Source organism: Quercus lobata, chromosome 2 (assembly GCF_001633185.2).
Source record: "Quercus lobata isolate SW786 chromosome 2, ValleyOak3.0 Primary Assembly, whole genome shotgun sequence".
In the NCBI taxonomy this organism is placed as follows: Eukaryota; Viridiplantae; Streptophyta; class Magnoliopsida; order Fagales; family Fagaceae; genus Quercus; species Quercus lobata.
Window position 1 is genome coordinate 81,011,662 of NC_044905.1, and position 18,724 is coordinate 81,030,385.

The 18,724-nt window shown below is 33.9% G+C and overlaps 1 pseudogene; it reads right to left on the reverse strand.

Annotated features, from left to right (window-relative positions):
- LOC115972111 overlaps positions 1–18,724 on the reverse strand; it is a 94,730-nt pseudogene that overhangs the window by 46,459 nt on the left and 29,547 nt on the right.

Consider the following 18,724-nt stretch of genomic DNA (forward strand, 5'->3'; position numbering starts at 1 on the left):
ACTCTAGCCGCCCGTCGATACAACGTTCAAGTTCACCAACGTAAGTCCGCCACCCTATCTTTGGGTTCCTTGGTTTTGTATTTCATTCTAACCATTCGTCTTCCCTTGTGTAGAAATGGATGCTGCTAAGAGAAAAACCATCATTAAACAACAAGCAGCTAAAAAGAAAGAGGTGAAAGGACAACAACCTAAGGAGACGGGTTCATCCAACCCATCCACAAAAAGAAAGTTTCCAGAGAAGCAAGGTCGTCTCCCCAAAAAGCCCAAAACCATTCTAGAGCCCGTCATAGGACTAGAGGCCTAGAGTAGGAAGACGGTTACTCCTGCCAAGCATGGAGCGAGAAAGGGTTTAATGAAAGGCCCATCTACCACCCAAGAGAAGCCACCCATCCTCCTCCATGAGGATTCCAAATATACTTTAGAGAAACTTTCGTCCATCATATCGTCCGACGACTATGAGGACTTAAGCAACCATGCCACGGAAGCCATGGGGAAGACGGGGCTCTTTTGTATTGCTCAGGTAATACTTATCGTCCACTTTCTATCCTTCCCATTCACTTACCTCCGTCACTAATAACCTTTGTTTTCAGGCAATGGTGATGATGAAGGGGCTGATGGGACGGTTCTGAACCATGAGACGGCATTGGACCATGTAAGAGCGACGGCCAACGAGACAGAGGATGAGTTGAACGGTCTCAAGGCCTAGAAGGTTGGCATGGAGAAAAAATTTGCTACATCGGAGAAAGTCAGGAAAAAGCTTGAGGAACATATGGAGACATTGAGAAAAGTCCTGGAGGATAAGGAAAAAGAGGTAAAAGATGCCAAAGACCAACTCCATCAGTCAAAGGAGGCAACGATCCGTGAATACCACAATTCTGACACCCTCTTGGAGGAGCTCGGGACCTCTCATGTGGACAGCTTTGATGACACTGTCCGTCAGGCCAAGAAAGCTTATCTTGATCTTGACTTTTCTCAACTCAATATTGACACATAAGCCCCAGCTACTGCTCAACCCATCGCCTCTAAGTACGGACGATTTGTTTGTTGACGATGTAGCCCTTAGCGACGGAGAGTCAGCTCCTGTTGAGAACCAAGCCCAGCCCATCGATGGTGATGCCCGTCAACCCATGAACGTTGAAGAGAATGTTGAAAACACCTCCCCTCATCAGTAATTTTTTTTTTTTTTTTTTATGGAATTGTAACTATTTTGGGAACAGCCTTTTAACTTTATCCGTCATTTATGGCATGTAAAACATTCCTTTAAGGGCTTTAAGTAATGTTTTCTTGTTCTATTATCTATCTATTTTTATGACTTTAAACATGTAGTTAGTGATTAAACAAAAACCATCTTTTAGATGGATCCGTCCTCTGATGAATGTGTAGTGTCAATTTTAATTTTACGTTGAACCCATAATAGGGATGTTATAACTATCATCTTCAAAGGGGGTCCGCTCACTTGTGCACTAGTGAGGAACATTCAACTTTAAGTTGGGTCCGTCCTTTAGGATGAGCCTGTCCACACAGTGACTAGTAATAGTAATTCAACTATGAGTTTGACTCGTCCACTACATGGGCTTTTTGAATCTCTATTCAGTGGATCTTACAATTTAGATCCGTCCTCTATTAGGTTCAATTGTGGATTGAGGTGAATCAATTTTACGTTGGGTTCGTCCACAAAATGGACCTTATAATTTTCATCCTTTAGGATGAGTCCGTCCATTCATGGACTAGTATTATTAACCCAACCTTAAGTCGTATCTATCCATTATATGGATTTTATAGTCACCCAATAAGATGAGTCCGTCTGCATAAGATGAGTGGACTAGAAGCTTTGATCAAACCTTAAGTTGAATCTGTCCACTATACTGACGAGCAATATTATTGTGACTCCATCCACTTATGGACTATTAATATTAGTCCAAACTTAAAGTTGGATCTGTCAATTATATAGACTTTATAGTTATCATCCTTTCTAGGATGAGTCCGTCCACTTGTGGGCTAGAAATATTAATCAGAATCCGTCCACTTATGGATTAGCAATATTAATCCAACCTTCAGTTGGATCCGTCCACTGTATGGACATTATAGTTATCATCCTTTGGGATAAGTCCGTCCACTTGTGGACTTGAATATTAATTAGAATCCGTCCATTTATGGACTAGTAATATTTATCCAACCTTCAATTGGATCTGTACATTGTATGGACTTTATAGTTATCATCCTTTTTAGGATAAGTCTGTCCATTCTTGGACTTCGTGGTAGATCCATCCACTTGTTGGGCTAATACTTTCACCCTTCTGGGATGAGTTCGTCCATTTTATGGACTTGATCAAATTTGGTAGAAAAACACTAGTCATATCTAAATATTCCTCTTGTTATAGTCATTTATTCGTAGGAGAAACTTAAAAAGATACTTAAAAAATCATTGTAGCAAAATAAATTGTCTAAATAGTGAACTGAAAAACTGGAAACATGTAGCAAAAATTAAACTTAAAGTAAATTGGAGGTCTGATGGATGTAGCTTTTCACGTCGTCATCTCTACTGGTAGTACTTTCGTAGGTGCTCAACGTTCCATGGGTGTTGCACTTCTCGCCCATCTAGCATCTCAAGGTAGTTGGTGCCTTTTATTTGCCATGACGTAACTCTGTAAGGCCCTTCCCAATTGGGGCCAAGCTTTCCTTGGGTAGGATCCTTAGCTGCTCCTATTATCTTCCTCAAAACAAGGTCTCTGACCTGGAAGTCTCTGTATCTGACTTTGGAATTGTAGTGCTTCGCCATGAGGTTTTGGTATCGTGCCAAACTTTACTCAGCTGTTGCCCGGACCTTGTCTACTAGGTTAAGTTGCAGGCGTATGGCTTCATCATTCTTGTTCTCGTCATAATTCTCCATCTGGTAGCTTGTGAGCCCTACTTCTGTTGGGATGACTGTCTCGCTTCCGTATGCTAGTCGAAATGGTGTTTCCCCCATAGATGTCCTCGCTGTTGTTTGGTATACCCATAAAACACTTGGTAGTTCATCCGGCTATATGCCCTTTGCCCCCTTGAGTCAAGTCTTGATGATCTTGGCAAGGATCGGTTCGTAACTTTAACTTGTCCGTTGGCTTATGGGTGGGCAGGTGACGAGTAATGGTTCTTAATCCCTAGTTCCGAACAGAAGTCTCTAAATGCGCTGTTATCGAATTGCTTTCCATTTTCTGAGACAAGCACCTTGGGTATCCCGTATCTACAAATGATATTCTTCCAAACAAAATTTCAAATATCACTTCTCCGTGATAGTGGCTAAGGCTTCTGCTTCTACCCATTTGGTGAAGTAGTCAATGCCAACTACTAGGAACTTTAGTTGCCTGACTGCTATTGGGAAGGGGCCTATGATATCTAATCCCCACTGAGCGAACGACCACGAGGCCGTCATAGGGGTGAGTTCTTCGGAAGATTGTCTGATGATATTGCCGAATCTCTAGCATTTGTCGCAAGCTTTGACATAAGTTTGCGTGTCCTTCTGCATAGTAGGCTACTAGTATCCTGCACAAATCAACTTGTTTATCAATGATCATGCCCCTGAGTGGTTTTCATAGATCCCCTCGTGGATCTCTCTCATGACATAATTTGCCTCCTCGGGGCCCAAACACATTAGGTACGGGCAGGAGAAACCTCTTTTGTATAAGACATCTTTTATTAGAACAAACCGAGATGCTTAGACCTTCAATTTTCTGGCGGCGGTCTTCCCGTTTGGTAGCACGTCGTTCCTTAGGTAGGAGACTAATGGCGTGGTCCAGTTGCTTTCAGCACCTATCTCTTGCACACTCGTAATCTCATCTATGAGTGAAGAGATTTGGACGAAGGATAGTACTTGGTCGAGGACGAGCATGTATTCTGCTGAGGCGGCCTTAGCTAGGCGATCGGCACACTCGTTCTCCTCCCTTGGGATTTGGACAAATTTGATTTGGAGACCGCCAATTCGACCCTTCACTTCCTCAAGGTACTTCTTCATTCTTTCATTCTTACATTTGTAGTTACCACTAATTTGATTGATTACGACTTGGGAGTCGCAGTATACAACCATGTTTTCAACTCTTGTTGCTCTTGCGAGGTCCAATCCTGCTACTAAAGTTTCGTATTCTGCTTCATTATTTGTCATAGGAAAGTCCAGGCGGATTATGCACTCGATCTTATCTCCTTCCGGGGTGTGGAGTACCACACCGGCCCCTCCTGCTTGCTTATTTGAAGATCCGTCTATATGGACGCTCCACTGCAGAACCACTTCTACCCCCTGGCTTTCCATGAGAGTGAATTCGGTGATGAAGTCAGCCACCACTTGTCCCTTTATAGCAGTACGCGGACGGTACTGTATATCGAACTCACTTAGCTCGACTGCCTATAACGTCGTCTGTCCTACAGCTTCGGGGCTACTCATGGTTCTTCTCAGAGGCTTATCTGTCAAGACAACAATAGTATGTGCTTGGAAATATGGCTTGAGTTTTCGCGCTGCGATCACCAATGCGAACGTCAACTTCTCCATCTGGAGATACCTTTCTTCTGCTCATCAAAACCCTTGGCTTATAAAGTAAATGGGTCTCTGCAACCCATCCTCTTCTCTTACCAAAGTCGCGCTGACAGCAGCTTGCAAGACGGCTAAGTACAGATAAAGCTCTTCCCCTAGCTTAGATGGGCTGAGTAATAGAGGAGACAAAAGATACAACTTTAGACTTTTGAATGCCTGTTGGCACTCATCTGTCCATTCAAACGATTTCTTTAATACGCGGAAGAAGGGTAGGCATTTATCCGTCACCCTGGAGAGGAACCTGTTTAGTGCTGCTATCTTGCCATTCAGGCTTTGCACCTCCTTGACCATCTTCGGTAGGACTAGCTCCATTATAGCCCGTATTTTCTCTGGATTAACCTCAATACCCCTTTGGGATACCATGAATCCCAGGAATTTCCCCGCAGTAACCCCAAACACACACTTATTCGGATTTAATTTCATGTTGTACCCTCGGAGGGTGTCAAAGGTCTCTTGGAGGTCGCTCAAGTGTTCATTTTCTCATAAGCTTTTCACCAGCATGTCGTTTACATAAACTTGTATATTCCTCTCAATCTAGTGTGCAAACATCTTGTTCATTAATCTCTGGTACGTTGCCCCTACGTTCTTGAGCCCGAATGACATCACTTTGTAGCAGAAGAGTTCTTGGCTGGTAACAAAAGAAGTCTTTTCTTAATCAGCCTCCTCCATTCTGATCTGGTTGTATCCTGAGAATGCATCCATAAGGCTCAGAAGCTGGTGTCTTGCGGTTAAGTCTACCAAGGTATCTATCCGTGGGAACGAGTAACTGTCCTTGGGGTAGGCTCTATTGAAATCCGTGAAGTCTACGCATATCCTCCACTCTCTATTGGCTTTTTTGACCATAAGCACATTTGCTAACCAGTCAGGTTAATATACTTCTCAAATGAAATCTGCTTCCAGCAACTTCCGAACCTCCTCAGTTATGACTTTATCTCGTTCCGGGGTGAATAATCTCTTTTTCTGTCGGATGGGAGATGATGAGGGAGATACATTCAATTTGTGAACTATGACTGAGGGGTCTATACCTGGCATGTCCTCGTGACTCCAGGCGAATATGTCCTGATTTTCTCTCAGGAACGTCGTGAGTGCTTGACGTACTGGCTGACTAGCCAACGTACCCATTCTAGTCTTCCGCTCGGGCCTTGAGTCATCAAGGGTCACTTCTTCTAGTTCTTCTACTGGCTCCATTGTTGTTCGTTGTTCTTCTATGCACATGGTTTGCTGGTGATCATCCATCTCTAGCATGGTGATGTAGTATTCACGCGCTGCCACTTAATCCCCTCTTACTTCTCCTACCTCGTATTCGATGGGAAACTTGATCATCAAATGGTAGGTGGATGTTACAGCCTTCCATGAATTCAAAATAGGACGTCCCAATATGGCGTTGTATGAGGACGAGCAATCAACGACTAGGAAGGTCAATTCCTTCGTGATTTACTGAGGGTAATCTCCGACTGTCACTGGTAGGGTGACCACGCCTAGTGGATACACCCTTGTTCCTCCAAATCCTACGAGCGAGGCATTGATTGGGATCAATCGTTCTCTCTCTATTCTCATCTGCTGAAAGGCTGGATAGTACAAGATGTCAACGGAGCTTCCGTTGTCTACCAGCACCCTGTAGGTGTTATAGTCTCCTACCCATATACTGACTATGAGTGCATCATCATGTGGGTGGTGGAGACATCGAGCATCTTTCTTCGTGAACCCAATTACGGAATTGTTGACCCGTGCCATCTTCAGGGCATACCCTGTTAGTTGAATATTCTGAACCATCTGTAGGTATGCCTTACGAGCCTTGTTAGAGGAACTAGAAGTACTGCCCCCTGTGATCATCCTATGTCTCCCATGGGTGGCCTAGGTCGCTCATTTTCTCTTCAGGCTGGTGCTCCTTGGTTTTGTTTTGTTCCTTCCTTGTCGACGAATTTTTGTAGTATCCCTTGCCTAATGAGGGTCTCTATCTACTGCTTCAAGTCATAGCAATTAGATGTGTCATGATCGTGGTCTCGGTGGAAATTGCAATATTTATCCCTGGGCCTCTTACTAGGATCACTGTTTAATTTGCCGGGGAATGTCAAGGCTCCTTCATCTTTGATCTGCATCAGGACCTAATCAATCAAGGTATTCAAGGGGGGTGAAGTTTGTGAACCTCCCTGTCAGGGGCTTGGATCGTCGATCATCTCATTTATCTCCTGTTCTGGCCATCTTTCTACCTCTATTCTGCCGGGCTTCCTCCTGCCTCTCTCTTTTCTTGGGCTTCTCCTCGCGGGCCAGTAGCGCATCTTCAACATTCATGTACTTGGTGGCCCTGTAAAGCACATCCGACATGGTTTTTGGATCATTCTTGTACAAGGAGAATAAAAACTTACCCTTTCGCAGCCCATTCGTAAAGGCTGCTACGAGGATCTTATCGTCAGCCTTGTCAATCGAGAGTGCTTCCTTGTTGAAGTGGGCTATGTAAGACCTCAGCTTCTCATCCTCCCATTGTCTAATGCTCATTAAGCATGCAGTTGACTTCTTATATCTATGTCCCTCGATAAAGTGTGAAGCGAACTAGGCGCTTAGGTCCTCGAAAGTGCTGATGGAGTTGGGCCTCAACCTGCTGAACCAAATTCTTGCGAGACCTCTTAGTGTGGTAGGGAAGGCCCTACACATGATCTCGTCTACTACTCTTTGAAGGTGCATCAGGGTCTTGAAGGATTCCAAGTGATCTAGAGGGTCCTTGGCTCCGTCGTAGCTTTCTATCTACGGCATGCAGAACTTCTGTGGTAGGGGGAAGGAGTTGACGGACATGGTGAATGGTGAATCGATTCAGTGGACCAGATCGTCGAGGTCACTGGACACTCTCCCCCTGAGTGTGTTCATCATAAATTCCATCCATTCTTTCATTATCTGCATCTCTGCAACAATGTGGGGTTGAGCTGTATTAGTGATGGATGGACGGCTCATGTCTTGTCGTTTCGGTCTGCTCGGGGCGTTACTACCCTCCGGCCCCTCTTGGTTTCTTTGTTCAGCACTAGTACCTTCTTGGTCTTCCTCTTGGGTACCCATCATTGCGTTCTTCTGTTATAACTGTTCTTCTAGGTCTTGGTTCTATTTGGTGAAATATTCCACTACTGCTGTGAAGGTTTGGACCTACCTCTCCAGGGCAGTGGATTGCGGCTCGTCTCCCTGAACGTTGTTGGTGATCGCCATCGAGTGAGTAAGTACCATGCAACTCTTTGTCCAGGAAGCGTTTGTATGTCTTGCAAGTCGCAGTCTTTCCCTACAGACAACGCCAACTTATGATGCCAAAAAATCACCAGTGAGCCACACAGTTCTCGCACGCTTGAAACAATACCTGCATAATAAAAAGAGAAGACCTAATAAAGAGCACCGATGTGGTGCTGGCCAAATACCCTCCGAAAGTCAAGTTAGAACTTCTCACAACTCTAAAATGCCAAAGCTGGGATGAATTATGCGTACCTGTTTTCTGAGGGTCTTTGGGTTTTTATAGTAGTGTAGAACCAAACTCCTATGCTGGCGCAACAAGTCTTTTCCTTATAGGGAAGATCTTTATTAATGTGCGTATCTTCCAGAATCCTTCTCATGTTAGAATTCTATTCATATTAGGATTCTATGGACTAGGGTTAATTGTGAGACGCAAGTCGTTTCCATTTAGGATTTCTTGAAGACCATATAATGACCAACTTAGTGCCACGTGGCCTTTTGATCCGTCCACCCTGGTCCGTTCACATTAGATCTGTTTACCTTTAACCCATTTGTCTTGATCTGTCAAGTCCATCCAAATGGATCCGTCACCTCTAAATTCCTTCCTCTTCATCCACCAATGCAAATCCGGATCAATAAAATCTGAAACTAACAAATCCTCTGTTTCTTCATTAGTCGGATAGAGGATTTTGTGTGTTGGATGATTTGGGATCCATCTATCCCACCTAACTCTTATGGAAGAGTCATTTCCAACTCTCCAACAGCAACTAGTTTTAAGAATGGGAAGTGCTACAATTATGCTTCTCCAAATAAAGGAGCAATTTGGTGACTCAACAGCCTTAAGAAAAGTAGAACGTGGGAAATATCTAGCTTTATAACACTTATATAATAGGGAGTCATCTTCTTGTAACATTATCCACCCTTGCTTAGCTAGCATAGCTAGATTGAATGCTCTAAAGTCTCGAAACTCCATTCCACCCTTTTTCTTTGAAATTGATAATTTATCCCAACTTTTCCAATGAATTTTCATTTCATTCCCAACTTGTCCCCACCAAAATCTTGCACAAATTGCATCTAATTCGTCACATAATTTAATCGGAAGTTGAAACACACTCATTGTATAAGTGGTGATGGATTGTGCCATTGTCTTGATGAGAACCTCTTTCCCAGCCCTAGATAGCAGCATGTCTTTCCAACTTTGCAGTTTCTTCCTTACTTTATCCTTTAGATAGGAAAAGGTAATAATAATAATAATAATAATAATAATAATAATAATAATAATAATAACAAGTAGTTAACCCGTGCGATACACGAGATAGTTAAATAAAAATTAAAAGTACTTATTTTGCTTAAAGGTTTATGACTTAACTTTAAAAAAATGTATAACTTGAAAATGAATGAAAATAAGTAATTTTTTGTTCAATATAATGTTTTAGAAAAAAATTTTATTTCATATCATTGGTTTCACATAACACATCCTGACATGGGCTATTCTATGGTGATGACTTCACATAATACTCAATTGCAATTAAATCTACTACCCACCACTAATCTATTCTATGTTATCTTGATAGTAGATCTACAAATTGCATTCTCATATCCTTAAAACTTGCCACATCATTGTTATTATCTATATATAATATAAAACCAAAATTTTTTACTTTTTGAGAGACTTATGTTAGAATTAGGATTAAAAACATAATTATAATTTTTTAAAATTAGATCTTACTTTAGGTTTCAAGAAAAAAAAAAAAAAAAAAAAAAACTTTAGGATTAAGGAAAAAAGAGAGAGACTCCTGTCAAGACTCTCTCACTATTTAGTTATAAAAAAGACCACACGTTAATTTTTTTTTTTTCTTTTTTTTAAGGACTCACTTTAGGATTCCAAAAAAAAAAAAAAAAAGACTCACATATAAAAAAAAAAAATAGGATTAAGGAAAAGAGAGAGATAGAGACTCCTGTTAGGACTCTCTCACTATTTAGTTTAAAAAATTAAAATGATGATGTGGAAAATTGTATTTATTTTTTATTTTTTAAAAAGGACTCACTTTAGATTTCAAAAAAAAAGAAAAAAGCAAAAAGAAAAGAAAGACTCCCATAAAATAAAATTAAAAAAAAAAAAGAAAAAGAAAAAGGATTAAGGAAAAAAGAGAGAGACACTCCTAATAGGACTCTCTCACTATTTAGTTTAAAAAATTAAAATTTTTTTATAAATTAAAATGATTATGTGGAAAATTGTATTTTTTTTAAGGACTCATTTTAGGTTTCAAAAAAGAAAGAAAGAAAGACGGTCATAAAAAATAAATAAATAAATAAAAACTTTAGGATTAAGGAAGAGAGAGAGAGAGAGAGAGAGAGAGAGAGACTCTTGATAGGACTCTCTCACTATTTAGTTTAAAAAATTATAAATTTTTTATAATTATTTTTTAGGATTAAAAAATAATTATAATTTTTTTAATTATACCTCACTTTAGGTTTCAAAAAAAAAAAAAAAAAAAACTCTTGTAAAAAAAAGCTTTAGTTATTAAAGGGGGGGAAAAAAAAAAACTCAGAGGGCTCTCACTATTTAGTTTAAAAAAAGACCACATGTAAGGATTTTTTTTTTTTAAGTACTCACTTTAGGTTTCAAAAACAAGAAAAAAGAAAAAGAAAGATCATGCAAAAAAAAAAAAAAAAAAATTAGGATTAAGGAAAAGAGAGAAAAACTCTTTTCGACTTCTCACCTATTGTTAAAAAATTAAAAAAAATAAAAAATTAATGATGTTTTTGTTTTTTTTATTAATGTGGAAAAATTGTATTTTTTTTCCTAAAAGGACTCACTTTAGGTTTCAAAAAAAAGAGAAAAGATAGAAAGAAAGGGACTCATGAAAAAAAAAAAAAAAAAAAAAAAAAAAAAAAAACTTTAGCATTAAGGAAAAAAGAGAAAGACTCCTGATAGGACTCTCTCACGATTTAGTTTATAAAATTAAAAAAAAAATTGTAAATTAAAATGATGATGTGGAAAATTGTATTTTTTTTTTTTAAAAGACCCACTTTAGGTTTCAAAAAAAGAAAAAAGAAAGACTCACGCAAAAAAAAAAAAAAAAAAAAAAATGACTCACTTATGTTTCAAAAAAACAAAGAAAGAAAGAAAGACCTCCCTAAAATAAAATTAAAAAAAAAAAAAAAAAAAAAGGATTAAGGAAAAAAGAGAAGACACTCCTGATAGGACTCTCTCACTATTTAGTTTTAAAAATTAAAAATTTTTATAAATTAAAATGATTATGTGGAAAATTGTATTTTTTTTAAGTACTCATTTTAGGTTTCAAAAAAGAAAAAAAGAAAGACGGCCGTAAAAAAATAAATAAATAAATAAAAACTTTAGGATTAAGGAAGAGAGAGAGAGTCTCTTGATAGGACTCTCTCACTATTTAGTTTTAAAAATTAAAAAATAATTATAAATTAAATAATTATAAATTTTTTATAATTATTTTTTTAGGATTAAAAAATAATTATAATTTTTTTAATTATACCTCACTTTAGGTTTCAAAAAAAAAAACTCTTGTAAAAAAAAAGCTTTAGGATTAAGGAAAAAAAAAAAAAAAAAACTCATGTTAGGACTCTCTCCACTTATTTAGTTTAAAAAAGACCACATGTTAAGGATTTTTTTTTTTTTTTTTTAAGTACTCACTTTAGGTTTCAAAAACAAGAAAAGAAAAAGAAAGACTCATGCAAAAAAAAAAAAAAAATTAGGATTAAGGAAAAAAGAGAAAAACTCTTTTTCGGACTCTCACTATTTAGTTTAAAAAATTAAAAAAAATTTATAAATTAAAATGATGATGTGGAAATTGTATTTTTTTTTTCCCTAAAAGGACTCACTTTAGGTTTCCAAAAAAAAGAAAAAGAAAGAAAGACTCATGTTAAAAATAAAAAAATAAATAAAAAAAAAACTTTAGCATTAAGGAAAAAAGAGAAAGACTCCTGATAGGACTCTCTCACTATTTAGTTTATAAAATTTAAAAAAAAAAATTGTAAATGAAAATGATGATGTGGAAAATTGTATTTTTTTTTTTAAAAAAAAGACCCACTTTTGGTTTCAAAAAAAGAAAAAAGAAAGACTCACGCAAAAAAAAAAAAAAAAAAAATGACTCACTCAGGTTTCAAAAAAAAAAAAGAAAGAAAGAAAGACTCCCATAAAATAAAATTAAAAAAAAAAAGGATTAAGGAAAAAAGAGAGTGACACTCCTAATAGGACTCTCTCACTATTTAGTTTTAAAAATTAAAATTTTTAATAAATTAAAATGATTATGTGGAAAATTGTATTTTTTTTAAGTACTCATTTTAGGTTTCAAAAAAGAAAAAAAGAAAGACGGTCGTAAAAAATAAATAAATAAATAAAAACTTTAGGATTAAGGAAGAGAGAGAGAGAGAGAAAGAGAGACTCTCTTGATAGGACTCTCTCACTATTTAGTTTAAAAAATTAAAAAATAATTATAAATTTTTTATAATTATTTTTTTAGGATTAAAAAATAATTATAATTTTTTTAATTATACCTCACTTTAGGTTTAAAAAAAAAAAAAAAAAAAAAAAACTCTTGTAAAAAAAAGCTTTAGGATTAAGGAAAAAAAAAAAAAAAAAAAAAAAAACTCATGTTAGGACTCTCTCACTATTTAGTTTAAAAAAGAACCACATGTAAGCCACATGTAAGAATTTTTTTTTTTTTTTTTTTTAAAGGACTCACTTTAGTTTCAAAAACAAGAAAACAGAAAAAGAAAGACTCACGCAAAAAAAAAAAAAAAAAAAAAAAAAAAAAAAACTTTAGCATTAAGGAAAAAAGAGAAAGACTCCTGATAGAACTCTCTCACTATTTGTTTATAAAATTAAAAAAAAAATTGTAAATTAAAATGATGATGTGGAAAATTGTATTTTTTTTTTTTAAAAAAAGACCCACTTTAGGTTTCAAAAAAAGAAAAAAGAAAGACTCACGCAAAAAAAAAAAAAAAAATGACTCACTTCAGGTTTCAAAAAAATAAAAAAAAAAGACTCCCATAAAATAAAATTTAAAAAAAAAAAGGATTAAGGAAAAAAGAGAGAGACACTCCTGATAGGACTCTCTCAGTATTTAGTTTTAAAAATTAAAATTTTTTATAAATTAAAATGATTATGTGGAAAATTGTATTTTTTTTAAGTACTCATTTTAGGTTTCAAAAAAGAAAGAAAGAAAGACAGTCGTAAAAAATAAATAAATAAATAAAAACTTTAGGATTAAGGAAGAGAGAGAGAGAGACTCTTTTGATAGGACTCTCTCACTATTTAGTTTAAAAAAAATTAAAAAATAATTATAAATTAAATAATTATAAATTTTTTATAATTATTTTTTTAGGATTAAAAAATAATTATAAATTTTTTAATTATACCTCACTTTAGATTTCAAAAAAAAAACTCTTGTAAAAAAAAGCTTTAGGATTAAGGAAAAAAAAAAACTCATGTTAGGACTCTCTCACTATTTAGTTTTAAAAAAGACCACATGTAAGGAATTTTTTTTTTTTTTTTTTTTTAAGGACTCACTTTAGGTTTTCAAAAACAAGAAAAAGAAAAAGAAAGACTCACGCAAAAAAAAAAAAAAAAAAAAAAGGATTAAGGAAAAAAGAGAGAAAGACTCCTTTTTAGACTCTTACTATTTAGTTTAATAAATAAAAATTAAAAAATTAAATGATGATGTGGAAATTGTCTTTTTTTTTTTTTTTCCTAAAAGGACTCACTTTAGGTTTCAAAAAAAAAGAAAAAGAAAGAAAGACTCATGTAAAAATAAAAAAATAAAACTTTAGCATTAAGGAAAAAAGAGAAAGACTCCTGATAGGGCTCTCTCACTATTTAGTTTATAAAATTAAAAAAATTGTAAATTAAAATGATGATGTGGAAAATTGTATTTTTTTTTAAAATGACTCACTTTAGGTTTCAAAAAAAAAGAAAAAAAAAAGACTCACATAAAAAATAAAAAACTTTAGGATTAAGGAAAAGAGAGAGATACTCCTAATAGAACTCTCTCACTATTTAGTTTAAAAAATTAAATTTTTTTTCATAAATTAAAATGATGATGTGGAAAATTATAGGAGATTCAGATGTTTTGGTTTTTTCTATACTACTATTTAAGGAGCTTCTTCTATTTAGACTGGATTTTTTTGGTTCTAAAATACCCCTGCATCTCTATATTTAGGTAGAGACAAAATTAAAGGACAATTTGGTAAAAATACAACCTTAACTCCCACTAAAAGTGGCGGCTCCAGGAATTTTTTCTAGGGTGTTTCTCAAGAAGCATAAATTACACAATCTAATATAAAGAAAATTTTATATATTGACAACTACTAGGAAAAAACACGCAAATACATAAAGTTTTACAACATAAAACTTGTGGAGTTCAATTGTGGTTGTTGTTAGTATTGTTGAACAGGGATGGATGACGATGGCTGGGAAGAGTAGTGAGTTTCTTATTTCCTTTTAGCCTTTAAGTTTGATTTAGTTTTAGTTTAAATTTTTTAATGACTTGTGAATCTGCGAGGCATTGGGGCAATAAGGATTTTTTTTTTTTTTAAATATTTGTTGAATTAAAAATGTAATCGTGTTGGTGTTGGAGTAGTGATAGTCTTAGTCTAAGATGAGATTGATGGTATTATAAACCAGTATGGTGAAAGAACCAGAAAATGGACTAGTTACTGGTTTTTTGGTCGAACCAAAATCCGACCGATGGTTGAACTGATGACTTCATAAATAATATAATTAATAAAATTTTAAATTATATAAATAAAAATATAATAAGTTTATTACTAATAATATGATAGCAAAATGTAAAAAATAATATTTAGTGACACTTTTTCGTGTAAATTTAATCAAATTTCCTTAGAATGGACAAATCACATGTTTAATTATAATCATAAAAATAAAAAGTTTATTTTATATATATATGTAATGAATTAATTGACGTTATATAAAAATTAAGTAACTTTTTAAGTTTATTCACTTAATTAAATAAAACTACTATTTTTTTTAATCAAAATTATCGAAAAAAGGAAAAAGAAAAGTAGTTATACAATGAAAAAACTAAATTTACGTGACTTTGACCAATTAGTTGTATAATATATATTATAATGTTTTTGAAGAAAAGTAGTCGTAAAATGACAGTGTATCAGGTAAAGCAAAAACTAAAAGTAAAGCTGTAGTATAGGCTTAAAAGAATACAAAAGCATGTGGTTCTTTTTACTTGAAAGACTCTAATATATTGTTAAGTTGCTCAAATTATGGACCAAAATTTAATTTTATTGGCATAAAAAAATTCAGGGTGTTCCCAAATTTTTTTTTAAAGGTAGATAAATATAAAATTTTAAATTATTATGTATTAAATTTTCTTTTTTCAAGTCAGGGTGGTCCCAAGACCACCCGGCCATAAGGTGGCGCCACCTCTAACTAAAACATTGCCTAAAAATAGGGTTACTCTTCTGTTAATTTTCAAATTTTTTTTATCCACTTATAAATTAGATTCTCAAAATAAAAATTATATATATAAAATAAAAATAAAAAAAACACAGATTTTTTAAATAGAGACAAAACTAAAGAATAGTTTGGTAAAAATACATATTTAACTTGCACTAAAACATTGCTTACAAAATAGGAATACTCTTCCACTAACTCACTCCAAAATAACTATACGTTTATTTTTTTTTAAATAGAAAAATAAGTAAAATAACCCACGTTATTGCTGTTTTTTTTCTTAAAAAAAAAAAACACCCCATGTTTATCCAAAAAAAAAACTAAACATAAAATAAAATAAAATAAAATAAACTAATAGCTATAAAAAATAAAAAAAATAAACTAAATAGTAAATAGATATATACACTTTTTTTTTTTTTTTTGATAAGTTGATACATCTTTAACTCCCACTAAAACGTTTACAAAATAGGACCACACCCCTAGGAGTGTGATGAGTGTTCTGAGTTTTGGATGAAATAATTTACTCATCACACTTCTAAGTTTTTTTGTAATTGAAAAATATAGTAATCCCAAATTATAATAGATTCAAATTATTAACTTTTACAAAAAAATAATAATAAAAGGACTTTTGAGTATGTGCGTGCTTATAGGCCAATATTTATTCGGTACGAGTGTTCAACAACTACTTTCACAGTAATTATTTTGTTGTTTACACTTTTGTTTCCCGTTCAAAATATATATATTAATAAAATCATCACAACAAACAGCGGATTTTGGAATACCATATTTTCTTTTAACAAGACTACAATCACAATTCCAATTTCTTTCTTCTTTTAGTTTTTAGTTTTTGGATAAGTAACTTTTCAAAAATGTTAAGAGCACAATAAATCTGTAAATTTTGTCACAATTTTTTAAATCCACAAGTTGGGGTAAAATTGTAAATTTTTTATGGTCAAAGCATTATTGATATATATATATATATATTTTTTTTTTTAGAAATAATTACAATATACTGCTAATCCCGCAACTTAAACCCTTTCCCCCCTAAACCCCCAAGCACTTTGTGCACGGGGAGGTGACTAAAATCATCATTTTTGTCATAACTTACTTACATCGTTGTAAATAATAAAAGAATTTTGCTAATGTGTGTCCTTAGGACACATAATAACCAACCATTTTTGAAAAAAATATTGACAACTTTTTTATTTTTCAAGAAAATATTTTCAAAAACAAATAGATTAATGTGTACCTTAGGGCAGGCATTAACTAGTGATAAAATTGTGGAGATACGTCTCACCCCTCGTAACTTGCCGACAAGTCTTTGTTCCTAGCATTTTTTTTACACCCGTAGTCCCTGAGATATTTAAAGTTTTCAGTTTTCACCATCAATCAACATCTTATTGTTATCAAGTTGACAACAATAAGATGTTGATTGATGGTGAAAACTAAAAACTTTAAAAACAAAATCCGGACTTGGTAGCTATTTATGACTATTACAGAATCGGAATTGAGCAGCAGATTGAATGAATGCGTGTGATTTAAATTACTTGACAACAATAAGATGTTGATTGATGGTGAAAACTGAAAACTTTAAAAACAAAATCCCAACTTGGTATTAAAAACAAAATCCCAACTTGGTAGCTATATATGACTATCACAGAATCGGAATAGACCAGCAGATTGAATGAATGAGTGTGATTTAAATTCAATTTTAGTAATCAAATGAGACAATATTATCAACATAAGATTGCTTGTATACACCTACAATTATTATCAACATTGTTTTGTAATTGTATATACAACAACCATATATTTATATACATGGACCTATTTAGTACATTGAGTATTAAATGCTATAGTACTTTATACAAAAATGATTAATCTTTGAATATTACTGGACTAGTAGTTTCTGCTGACGAGTTGTGGGGTGTACTAAAAAGATTCACCTTCAAAAAAAAAAAAAAAAAAATGTCGCATTTGTTACTTGATCCAATAGTAATATTAAACCAATACAAAAAGCCATTTTGCTGAGTTTCTGATAAAAGCATGCCAATGATGTAATGGCTAGCCATACTAGAATTTCAACATTACAATAATGTTGCTTTAAAAAATGCATCTAAAAAAAAAAAAAAAATTTAATTTTTGTTTTAACCTCTACTGTTGCTTATAGAAACACATGCAATGTATTAATTATGAAAAGTATATATCATGCACCTTGTTTGAAACTTTACAATGCTAGAAAGCATCCACTAGCTACTATTACATACATTGATGCTTCTTTGTATGTATTATCCCAATCAAAACTTTATTCTTCTGCTTACCCATTAAAAAACAATTAAATTGACACAATGAAAAGATGAAGAGACATACCATCTTTGAGTGATCGCCTAGTGATTAGGATCTCGGTGTGTGGGGCGCGGTAGATTTTGAATTTTTTACCCTATCAACCCTGGCAGAGCATTCAATATGAAAGGAAGGCAGGCAGGTAATTTAACGTGTCATTGGATCACGCTTAGCTATAACATAAACTCTATATAATAGTATTAAGTAAAGATTTGAGACGATAATCATTTTATCTATTAAAAGAAAAAATGGAAAAAGACTGGGGTTGGTTACTTCGTGGAAAAAGCGAAGACTGCGAATAAAACCTTATAGGTACGTTTGGATTGGAATTAAAAATTAAAAATATTATAATAAAATAATTTTAAATGTGTGAATAATGTCGTAAGATCTATTTTTAATATTTTTTAAAATATAAACAGTACTGCTACAGTGATGAACAGTACGTAAACAGTAAAATTTATCTCATAAATAGTGAATTTTGCTCCCTTAAAAGCGTGAAAACAACAAAAAAAAAAAAAAGGGAAAACGTGACGCGGGATTCAGCGTTTCCGTTAAATCCAAACCCACACAAAGTTACTTCCGTCTTAGTTATAAAAAGACGGACAAAGAAAGATGTTCCTCTTTGGCGGCTTCCATTTGCATGGATTGGGATTGAATTTTACAACTTTATTAAAGTTGTAAATGCAATAATACCAATACCACCTTAACGTGACGAAACGCTGAATCCAAACTCACACAAAATTACTTCCGTCTTAATTGTAAAAAGTCGGACAAAGAAAGATGTTCCTCTTCGGCGGTTCCATTTGCATGGATTGGGATTGAATTTTACAACTTTATTAAAGTTGTAAACGCAACAGTACTAATACCACCTTTCTATCACTGCTTTTGATTTTTCCTTATAGTACCTTTTCTATTACTGCTTTTGATTTTTCCTTAGTCGGTTAGTCCAACTTTTCCATATACATGTATTTTTTTCAAAAATACATTTTTCATCCTTACATTTTAAACATATTCTTATTTTAATCTCAATTTTAATTTTGTTACCATTCTAATTTCTAAAAATAAAAAATCAATTCTATAACTCACTGACATAAAACTCTTACGTGACATATAAAAGCTCAATTGGCACATAAAATATCACTATTAAA